Below are 12,175 nucleotides of genomic sequence, written 5' to 3' on the forward strand. Positions count from 1 at the left end.
GAAATTCTATTTAAACCACTGAGAGACCCTTCCATTTTGTCTTTAGCTGGCTCAAGAAATAGCCTCTCCACCCCCAAGGATACCTGAAAGAAACTGGAACAAAGAACAGTAACTACTGGGTGGTGTGTGATTTCTGGACTCAGACTAGACGGAGACTAGTCTGTAAAAGGAGCCTTACTGGAATGCCTTTGAGGGTGAGGTTTAATCTGTATTCAGTTTTCTTACTGTATTAGATGTAGACTTGCGTGTTCTATTTTATTTTGCTTGGTAATTCACTTTGTTCTGTCTGCTTTTACTTGGAACCACTTAAATCCTACTTTCTGTATTTAATACAATCACTTTTTACTTATTAATGAACCCAGAGTACGTATTAATACCTGGGGGGTGGGGAGGGAGTGCAAACAGCCGTGAACAGCTCTCTATCAGTGTTATAGAGGGCAAACAATTTATGAGTTTACCCTGCATAAGTTCCAAGCTAAGAAATGATTTTTGCAATTTCCACTTTGATGGAAATCTACAGTGAGTGGAAAATGTAAGGACTTGCAAATGAGGCAGAAAATACTAAAAGCACTAAATAACTTTCTATTGCCTTTGTTAAAAATGTCCTTTCCAGTCATAAACCTGAAGTTATAAGAGGATGAATCAAATATATAAATCTGACAAAAAGTTAATTTCTTTATATTTGAATTCTTTCACACCTGCCCAAGCAGCTATCCCCTCTACCCCAAGTGCATAATTTTGTCTGGAAGTATTTGTTATATATATTTAAATTTTCACCAAGTCAAAGGTTTCCTGATTCTCACTTCGTGCCTCTTTAAAACTCTAAAGCTCATTTGGATGCGTTTTCCATCAACGATATTATTAAAGATTCTAAAGATCTGACTATGGATAATGGAGTTAATTTGCTCCAATATAAATCTATTCTCTGATGGCCTAAATAAACTATCTACTCAGATTTGTTTTCTAGCTGAGTAGCTTTTTTTTCTTTGTTTTATCTTTGTCACAGATATTTGCATTCCATATTGCAGAATATGGTATCTTCTGTGATTTTATTCATTGCTTTAAATACAGATTATGTACTGAATGGCATAATTACATTTATTGACGAAGAACTCTCTCCTACTCAGACCTAATAGAGGACTTACTATTACCCTACATATCTGTTTTGCTTAGAAGTCTCATTTTCTTTCTATAAGATTTATTGATTTATTGTGAGTTCTATTTCCTCTTCTTTCCTTTGAGAAAATTGAAATATATATAAACTAAAAAGTTAAAAATGTACACTAAAGTTTTATAGACCCACTGAAACCTCATGAGGGAAAAAAAAAGTAAAACAACATGCTATTAGGAGACAATTCTATTTATACAGAATCTCTCCAATGTATTTTCCTTATTCTCTCTTTGTCTTATTACTGGAGTATTTTCATGAAAATAAGTCTAGGCAGAAGTTCACCTGTTCCTGCTGCCTATTCCTCACCTAAACCCATCAATTCCTGTGACATCATAATTGGGATGGTTATGAGGCCGCAAACAAAATAATGCCATCAAATAAAATAATAGATCCATTTTGCCTCATTTTTATATTAATTGTTCATGTTTGAAAATGTGTTTCTCTTCTGAAAACTGGCAATGAAGGGTTCCATGCCATTGGTACAAATATTTCCATATCAGACACACTCAATATACTAATAAAAAGATTTTTTTTTCCCAAATGCTGCAAGGTCAACCCTAATTTTGAGTGTCAACTGTGCTCTTTCCACCATGAGCATCATCACCAATAATGAAGGTTCTGCAGATCTCTGAACCCCATTGTCTTCAGATTATGTCCGCAGTTACACCTCTGCAAACCCATTGGCTTCAGTAAAAATGCACAAGTATAGCTGATTAGGATTCTGTTGCTGATGTACAAGATGGAATAGAATCCAGTTGCCTCAGTCCTCATGTTTATTCTGCGGTGTTAGCATGAGTGGTATGCAGGGGAACATATTTTTATCACTAAAATAAGCAGCTATTACTCCGAATAAGAAAAAGAACAGATCTGTTGGGCAAAAAGCTACCATTTATATAGTTACTTTCTAGAGTAAAACTTCACTTTAAATTAGGAGATATAGATACAGGACTAAATGGCTAAGGAGAAAATAGGAACAAAGACTCTTTCACCTTCAGATGAGTGATGCCAATTTGGTCTGGGTCATTACTGACAGACGATTGTCACTGTCTGGCTTCAGTGGTGCGTGTGAAATGAGTTGGTGCTCTCATCTCAGACCCATTTGTGGTGGGTACCAGTCCGCATCACAAAAATCGCTAATCGCAAGTAATACCACAAAAGGTATTCCCAGCTGACGACTGTCCTAAGAGAATGGAATAGGTATGGAGCTTGTTATGCTACTTCTTAATGTATGCACAATGTGCCTCAGGTGGCCTGTGACCAGGATTCATCACTGAATTTGGTCCACTGATTGGATCATTAGCTTTCCCGGACCGGGCACTGACAGGGAGCATGACGTAAATGTGGATCCATGCCCCCTGTTATGCTACTACGTGTTAGGGCTACATCTTTCGCAAGTGGACGCTGTCCAGGTTTCTCTGCTCAGTGTCCCTACCTGGATCCTCTGTTATAAACCTATGATTCCTACTCTTATTTCTGTCTTATTGTTTGTTGCCCCTGTAATCTGTTGTCTTCTAGATTCTATAGTCCTACAGCCAAGCTGAGGGGTGGGCCTTTTGTCCTGTATGGGCTTTGGCCCACCCTGCTAGGATTCAAATAGGCCTACAACTTTCCAGGGTTTTCTGCTAGGTGTCCTGTTCTGGTTCCCCTGTTTTGACTCTATAACCTTCATTCCCATTCCTGATTTTTCATTTTTTCTCCCCACATTTGGTTAAGTCCTGAGTCCTATGGCCCCTCTCTCATCTGAGGCAGCAGGTCATTTGTTGTAAGAAGGGCTCTGCTCACTATCCCAACATTTAAATAGGCCTGCATTCAATGAGCAATGAATTAACTTAAGAAATATTTCTAAACTCCCCAGAAAAACATGGCACACTCAGATGTGTTTCTAAATAAAATGTTTTCCAGGAGACATGAGTGACTTTTAAGGGCAGACTTCCTTTAGCTGATAAGAGCCGTGTGAAAACCTGTGATTGCTCTGGATCACTGAAATGAACATTCAGACATTATATGGCACTTTGCTTTAACTGACATTTCTGACAGCATAATTCAGGCTTCAATCCCCAATTAAAGTAGTGGTTAATCCCTTAAAAACTAATTTCAACATTTTTCACAGCAAAAGACCAAATGGTCTAGGTTCATCCTTCAGTCAGGATAAGTAGCCAACCAAGCCCAGGTGTGCTACTGAATATCAGTTCCTTCCTGTTCTCCCACTTCTGTTCCATCAAGTAAGTTACTGTACAGTATAGTACTGTAAAGAACCTTTGGGAGCATTGAGGCTGAGACCATACTGGACAGCAGTTGCATCTGCTACACCCTTTTATAGGGTGCAGTATGCACTTCCCTCATTCTCTGGTATCTGTCCAGTTCTGCCTCCTGATGCACAGCCCTCCCACTCTCTATCCTTTTAGCACTGTTGTCCTTCAAGAGCCTCTTCCCAAGTCTTTGAGTGCCAGGAGTGCAATGACCAAGTCTTGCCCTGACCATGCATAGGGCAAAAGGTTGGGAAGGATCCTACCACCCACTCTTTCTCTATGTGCACACGTGTAGGTCTAGGCACAAACTAGCCCTATGAGCGACAGGAGCAGATGTCTTTCTGTCAGATCATTAAAAACGTATGGGCTGGATGAATGGACTATAAGGTAGATAGAAAGCTGGCTAGATCATCAGACTCAATGGGTAGTGATCAACAGCTCAATGTCTAGTTGGTAGCCAGTATCAAGCGGAGTTGCCCAGGGGTCTGTCCTGGGGCTAGTTTTGTTCAACATCTTCATTAATGATCTGGATGGACGGCACCCTCAGTAAGTATGTGGATGACACTAAGCTGGGGGGAGAGGTAGATATGCTGGAGGGTAAGGATAGGGGCAAGAGTGATCTAGACAAATAGGAGGATTGGGCCAAAAGAAATCTGATGAGGTTCAACAAGGACAAGTGCAGAGTCCTGCACTTAGGACGGAAGAATCCCATGCACTGCTACAGGCTGGGGACTGACTGACTAAGCAGCTGTTCTTCAGAAAAGGATCTGGGGATTACAGTGGACAAGAAGCTGGACATGAGTCAACAGTGTGTCCCTTTGCCAAGAAGGCTAATGGCATATTGGGCTGCATTAGTAAGAGCATTGCCAGCAGATCAAGGGTAGTGATTACTCCCCTCTATTCAGCACTGGTGAGGACACATCTGGACTATTGTGTCCAGTTTTGGGCCCCCCACTGCAGAAAGGATGTGAACAAATTAGAGAGAGTCCAGCGGAGGGCAACGGAAATGATTAGGGGGCTGGGGCACAGGACTTACGAAGAGAGGCTAAGGGAACTGGGCTTATTTAGTCTGCAGAAGAGAAGAGTGAGGGTGGATTTGATAGCAGCCTTCAACTACCTGAAGGGGGGTTCCAAAGAGGATGGAGCTTGGCTGTTCTCAGTGGTGGCAGGTGACAGAACAAGGAGCCGTGGTCTTAAGTTGCAGTGGGGGAGGTCTAGGTTGGATATTAGGAAACACTGTTTCACTAGGAGGGTGGTGAAGTGCTGAAATGGGTAACCTAGGGAGGTGGTGGAATCTCCATCCTTTGAGGTTTTTAAGGCCCTGGCTGGGATGATTTAGTTGGCGTTGGTCCTGCTTTGAGCAGGGGGTTGGATTAGATGACCTCCTGAGGTCTCTTCCATCCCTAATCTTCTATGATCATATGATTATACATCACAGGCACTAACTGTGCAGAGGCAGTTCTGGGGAAAGTTCTGAGATGGCTGGTTGAGTTGAAGGACCACTTACAAAAGCCCCTAAATGGAAAAGTCTCATATGTGGAAGCAGGGCCAACCTTATGGGTAGGCCACCCGGGCCATGGAACTATTTCTACAGGAAATATGTTAGAATGTGGTTTATTTACTGTAAAAAATCAAGCTGTGATCTCATAGTGGATCCTCTCCATTTGGGGTCTATCCAGACTCCACAGTAGGCATGCAATATGCCACCAGTTGCCAAAAAAAAAGAAAGAAAAGAAAAGCAGCTAATACAGTATGGAACAAAACCACCACTCACATACTCTGTCCTGTCCTCTCTGATAACTAACCTGTAAGAGACTAACCCTCTGTTGCAGACCAAACATGAAGTAAAGATTTTGCACTTGTACACTTCTAATTGCAGCCAAAACAATCTCCTTTTTGGAGCCCCCAACATCGGAGAAAGGGTAGAGTAGCCAATAATGACTCATAGCGTAAAAGCAAGTGTAGTGGTTTTGGCAAAAATACGAAGTCCATTATGCAAAGAGATTGTTATATCACATATTTTCATCCATAAGCTGCAGGATTTTTAACTTTTCTCTCTCTCCACCCTGACTCTGTGCCCCACCCTCAAACCAGGGGACAGCAGGGCTAATATTGTAAAGCTTTTCTTCTTCGATGACCACCACAAATGGTCAGAGGCTGCTAAGCTAGTGAAGAGCCACTGCCTATGGAGAGCATACATGAGGAATGCAGCTGCCAGATATGTCTGAAAGCCTCAAAGAGTCTGTTTCAGAAACAAATCAGCACTTGTGTATGTGTATTCAGGAGGGAAGGCCACTTTGGTTTCTCTGAAAAGAGACAGAGCTCCCCCTCATCCCTCTGGCTTGGGGGAGCTCTGCTTCCGCTCTCTCTTGGCTGATTAGGTGAGGATTTACCAGGTCGGGAAATCTAAACTGGGAGTACCCACAATGTGCTGGTTCCTATCTGAGGACCTTCCACAGCTCCTCATCACTTCCGACATGAACACGCTTTTGGTTGCTTGGAGACACAAACTTATTCCATTCTTCCCCATTCTCTTTTCTGTGACCTATCAGTACAGAATGGGGCAACATCACATCTCTAAATTGTGTGCTCCCCCTCTGCCTTGATTTATTTTCACCTCTGGAGAAGCTTATAAACCTGTGAGATTTGGGGCTAGCCTACACTGGGAAATTAGATTGGTATAACTATGGGCATGTCTACACTACGGGATTATTCTGATTTTACATAAACCGGTTTTATAAAACAGATTGTATAAAGTCGAGTGCACACGGACACACTAAGCACATTAATTCGGTGGTGTGCGTCCATGGTCCAAGGCTAGCGTCGATTTCTGGAGCGTTGCACTGTGGGTAGCTATTCTGTAGCTATCCCATAGTTCCCGCAGTCTCCCCTGCCCCTTGAATCTGGTGAAGCCCAGTGGCGATTGGTGGGCAAAATCATTGTACGGGTGGTTCTGGGTAACATGTTGTCAGCTCATTCCTTCCCTGTGGAAAGCGAACGGGGACATCAATTTTGCGGCCCGTCTGTTCCCCTTGATTGCCCTGGCAGACGCGCATCGCACCGGAACTATGAGCCATTCGCTGTTTTTTTTGTTTTACAGTCACCGTTATGTGTACTGGATGCCGCGGCACAGAGCAATACTCCAGGCTACACGACAGCAGTATTTTTTGCTTTTGCATTGATAGCAAAAGATGGTTATCAGTCGTTCTGTAATTCTGTTGCCCAGTGTAAATTGCAATGAGATAACGGTTATCTGTCCGTCTGTACTGCGTGCTGCTGCTATCAAATGGGTGCGCCCTGGCTGAAGATCGCAGGGGCGCAAAGGCAAACTGGGAATGATCTCATCCCCGAGTCAATATCTCATTTTGGTTGTAAGAAATAGAGTCAGTCCGCACCTAGAATAATGGAGCAAGTGGACTAGAGAACAACAGTGCACAGAGAGCAGGCACGCTGCTCCGTGTCAGATCCTGCGAAATTGATGACTACATGCCATTCACGGAAAAACTGGGGGTGCCCCTGCAACACCCCCCATTGCTCCTCCTCCCCCAACAGACTTCCTGGGCTCTGGCAGTGTCCCCCCATTTGTGTCATGAAGTTAATAGAATGCAGAATAAGAGAAACAGTGATGTTAGGAGACTAAAATGAGGGGAGGCAGCCTCGTTTGTTCTCCTGGTGCGACACCACAGCCAGGACTTAAGTCATGGCGGCGGGAGAGGAGCCCGAGGTGCTCGCTGTATGTAAGTCCAGGCAGGCACAGAATTCTTTTCTTTACACAGGAAAGGGAGGGGGGCTAATGGGCTGCGTCCCCAGTTGCTTATGATGAGGAGGTTCGCAGCCGCTTGTACCATCTACTGGGAATGGCCGAGAATCATCCTATTTTCACCCCAGGCGCCGCGGCCAGCCTTACCTGAAGCCAGCCAGAGCACTCACTTGGGTTGATAACAAGGACAAGGACGGCTACCCAGTCCTACACTGCAATCCGTCTGTCACCAGGCCAGGGAGAGGAGTGTATACTGCTCTTCACTGCTGCAGCACGCGTCTACTAGCAGCATTCAGAGACATAGGTGACATATCTGGAAGAAGTCAGAACTATTTATTTCCCTTTCTTTCACATGTGTGGGCGCGTAAATTTGACGAGCTATTCCCTGAACCTATGCCGGGACAATGTGTTTGAACCTACAGGCATTGGAGCTCACCAAGAATGAAATACTTTTCGGAGACCTGCTGGGGACTGTGGGTAGTGGCAGTCCTTCATACCCCTCCTCCCTCCGTGAACATCAATTTGAGTCTCGGGCTCCATATCATTTTGTCACGCAGCACGTGATAGCAATGTAGATTTTTTTTTTCAAAATGCTTTGGCATTCATTCTTCTGTCACGAGCTTGATAGAACAGATTTGTTTCCGCCATACGCGATCAGATCCAGTATCTCCATACATCCATGCTGCGAGCTCTTTTTGATTTGGACTGCTGCACCCATGCTGATCAGAGCTCCACGCTGGGCAATACAGGAAATGAAAATAAGTTTCGCGGGGCCTTTTTCCTGTTACTCTGGCCACTGCATCGAGTTAAGATTGCTGTCCAGAGTGGTCACAGTGGTGCACTATGGGACAAACGCCGGAGCCAACTACTAGTTGATTTGTGGCCACGCAGCTAACCTAAATCCGATATGGTAATACTGATTTTTAGCGCTACTCCTCTCGTCGGGGAGGAGCACAGAAACCGATTTAAAGAGCCCTTTATATCGATATAAAGGGCCTCGTAGTGTGGACGAGTACAGCGTTAAATTGGTTTAACGCTGCTAAAATCAGTTTAAACGCGTAGTGTAGACCAGGCCTATGACCCTCAGGGGTAAGAAGAAAATCCACACCTCTGAGAGATGCAGTTAAACTGACCTAACTCCCATTGTAGATAGTGCTAGACTGACAGGAGAATTTTCTGATCGAACTCACTACTGCCTCTCAGGGAAATGGAGTATCTCACATTACTAGTCCATACCCAGGTTTGTGCTGCCATGTCTTCAGAGCTATTTTTAGCTGTGCTAACTAGATCAAAGCTAGCACAGGTATTCCTAACCAAGCTGCATTCACCCTCCGATTGCAGTGTAGACATGCCCTAATTTAGTTAAATCAGGGCAAACCCCTGTGTGGATACTCAAACCTTTTTTTTAGAAATGGCTTATTTTGATATAGTTTAATTCAGTAAGGGATTGATATAAGCTAAATCAGTGTGAGCTATTTCCAAACTGATTTAAGAGGGTCCACACAGAGGTATGTACCTGTTTAACTGAATAAGTTTAAAAAACACACCTTGTGCTAGACTGCATGTAGACAAAATGGAGCATACTGGACTGGTTTGGGTTGCATAGTAATCAATCAGCTATTGAAACACATTCAATCAATGTGACACTGGTTGCAGGAAAGATGATTTTTACCAATCTGTTAGTGAGCACATTTTAATTAAAGACTGTTCCAAAGTGCCTTGTGTAGAGCATAAGAATGGTCAGACGAATGGCCATAAAGCCCAGTATCCTGTCTTCCGACAGTGGCCAATACCAGATGCTTCAGAGGGAATGAACAGAACATATAATCAACAAGTGATCCATCCCCTATCGCCCGTTCCCAGCTTCAGAACATGGTTTTGCATCCCTGCCCATCCAGGCTAATAGCAACTGATGGACCTATCCTTCATGAACTCATCTAGTTCTTTTTGAACCTGTTACAGTCTTGGCCATCGCGACATCCTCTGGCAAAGGGTTCCACAGGTTAACTGTGCACTGTGTGAAGAAATACTTCCTTTTGTTTGTTTTAAACCTGCTGCCTATTACTTTCATTTGGTGACCCCTAGTTCTTGTGTTATGAGGAGTACATAACACTTCCTTATTTACTTTCTCCACACCAGTTATGAATGTATAGCCCTCTATTATAACCCCCCTTAGTCGTCTCTTTTCCAAGCTGAAAAGTCCCAGTCTTATTAATCAATCCCTATATGGAAGCTGTTCCATACTCCTAATCATTTTTGTTGCCCTTTTCTGTATCTTTTCCAATTCCAATATATCTTTTGTGAGATGTGGCGACCAGATCTGCATACAGTATTCAAGAAGTGGGTGTACCGTGGATTTACATAGAGGCAATATGGTATTTCTTGTCTTATTATCGATTTCTCTCCTAAAGATTCCCAACATTCTATTAGCTTTTTTGACTGCCGCTGCATATTGAGTGGATGTTTTTAGAGAACTATGCACAATGGCTCCAAGATCTCTTTATTGTGTGGTAATAGCTGATTTAAACCCCATCATCTTATATGTATAGCTGGGATTATGTTTTCCAATGTGCATTACTTTGCATTTATCACCATCAAATTTCATCTGCCATTTTGTTGCCCAGTCACCTAGAAAGAGTTTAACACATTTAAAATCACTCAAGCTAGTTCTGGTCAACAAAAGGCTACTCAAACCCTTCCCCACACAAAATAAGAGGTTGCTCCGCTCTGTCAAAATTAAATGCTAACATGTTTTAAACAGCACCAAGGTTGACTGTGACCAGCTAACACATTTTTAAACTCTCTACACTAGGAGCTATCATATTAGATAGCCCTTAATTAAAACACAATAACTAATGTGGTATGAAAAACCATTGTTTTCTCCCAGTCTGAAAAAGGCCTAAATGGACCAGTGTCAGGAGCTGTATAATAGACATAAGAAGCTGTTAATGTTGTAGAGAATAATTGGTCTTTAGACAAAACATACCTAAGGCCTGGTCTACACACAGTTTTTGTACTGGTATAATTATATTGGGTAGAGATGTGATTTTTTTTTTTTTTAACAGAGAGTTATATTGGTACAACTTCTTGTGTAGACACAGATATCTCATTATAAAGGTCCCTTATTCCACAATGGCTTAGTCCCCTTCATGGACAAGAATAAGGGCTGGTCTAAACAGAAAAGTTACATTTGCATTGCTACGTCTCTCAGGCCTGGGCAGTAGGTATCAAAGGCCAGAGCAGGCTAAGCCTCACCTGACCCAGGCCATGGCCCTGCACATGTTCTGCCAGGAGGCCCTGCCCTCCCTCCCCCTCTACCCTGAAGCTGGCTGGGAGCTCAGCTCCAGCCAGCGGCTTGGAGCTCGGACCTGCCAGTGGCCAGGGGCAGTACTCAGGCTGGCCCGGGGGGAGGGGGGATTGGGCCAGTGGCTCGGCCTGGCACTGGGGCCAGTCCGGCGCTGGGGAGGCCAGCTGGTGTGGCTGTGGTGGGCAGGCTGAGGCTCCTCTGGCCACGGGGAGTGGGTGTGCCTCAGGACTCTTCTGGTCATGTGGGAAGGCGGAGAGAGGGCTTGGGCCTTTGGCATGCAGGGGAGGGGGCAGGGCCTTGGGCAGAAGAGGCAGGGCCGATGGGCTCACCTACCTGAAAGGGGGGCGCACCCACCTCCCAGGCTTTCCAGGGAAAAATCCACCCCCACCCCAAGAAACATAGTTAAGCCAACCTAACCCCTGCTGTAGACAGCACTAGGTTGACAAAAGTCTGTCCTAGCTACTGTATGGGGACTGTTATCCCCTTACTAACATTCAGTGGGGGTGTTTGGTTGCTAGCTCCCAGCACTAAAAGGGGAGGGATCGATGAAAAACCAGGACCCTGAGACTGACAGTCCCCAGGAACAATGGCGAGAGGCCAATGCTCCAGGTCAGCTTGATTGACAGGGCGGGCAGGCTAATCAAAGAGACAGAAGGCCAGGGTGGGTCACATCCTCTGTGTGAGCTGGAATTGCCTGGACCAGATGGAGTGGGGCCGAGCTAAGGAGAGAGTAGGGGCCCAAGCTAAGCTGCTAGGAGCAGAGCTGCAGCCCAAAAAGCCAAAGCACAGCCCAGAGAGAGCAGACCTGCCTTCGGAGGGGAGCTGCAGCAACTGGAGCCAGAGAGGCCAGAGAAGCAGCCCAGGAAGCAGGTGAGAGCTGAGAGAGAATCACAGAAGCAGCCTGCAGAGCAGCCCTGCCCTGGGAGCAGAGCTGTAGCAACTGGAGCCAGAGAGACCAGAGAAGCAGCCCAGGGAGCTGAAGGCAGAGCAGCAGCAGCAGCAGCCATGCTGAGGCAGTGTGGAGCTGGGGCTGGAGCAGTCCGGAGCTGAGTGCGGTGAGCAGCTGGGGAGAGCGAGGGGGACCCTGGGCAGTGGGCCCAGCACAGGGAGATGCCTCAGCCAAGAGGCTCTGCAGGCCAGACTTGGAGGGGGATCATAACCCTGACAGAGCGGGGGGACACTGGGGAGAAGAGTCCTGCCACCCAGAGCCTGAGAGAGTGTGGCCACCACCAGAGCAACTGTCTCACCCCCAGCGTCCCTGCAGCACAGGCAGGGCCTGAGAAGGAGGCCTGGGACCTACAAGAAACAGACTGTGAAGTACCCTGACATTCCAGAGACACTGTTTGTGATGGTCCCTGCCACAGAGCAGGGTGATGTGTTTTCCTTTAACCTTTCCCATTTTTCCTTATTCTTTTTTTTTAATTAATTGTTAATTGAATAACTTGTATTTGCTTAAAATTGTATGATGTGATCAGTGGGTCAGGGAGGTGCGAGTGCAGAGAGAGTACCCCGGAGTGGGGACACCCTAGCCCCTGTCCTAGGTGACCACAGCAGGGTTGGGGGTTGAGCCCCCCAGGAATCCTGGGCCCAGCCTTGTTGGGGTTACGAGGACTCTGCCAGACAGGAGAGTGGAAGGGGAGTCCTGCAGGGCAGGGAGGCCTCTGGGTAAAGGAAGTGGGAGCAAGGAC

The 12,175-nt window shown here is 45.4% G+C and overlaps 1 protein-coding gene across 3 annotated transcripts in view; it reads right to left on the reverse strand.

Moving 5' to 3' along the window:
- C1QTNF7 (C1q and TNF related 7) overlaps positions 1-12,175 on the reverse strand; it is a 91,692-nt gene that overhangs the window by 22,122 nt on the left and 57,395 nt on the right. The gene's annotated exons all lie outside the window — the stretch shown is intronic.

The sequence above is a fragment of the Chelonoidis abingdonii genome, chromosome 5 (assembly GCF_003597395.2).
Source record: "Chelonoidis abingdonii isolate Lonesome George chromosome 5, CheloAbing_2.0, whole genome shotgun sequence".
NCBI classification, from domain to species: Eukaryota; Metazoa; Chordata; order Testudines; family Testudinidae; genus Chelonoidis; species Chelonoidis abingdonii.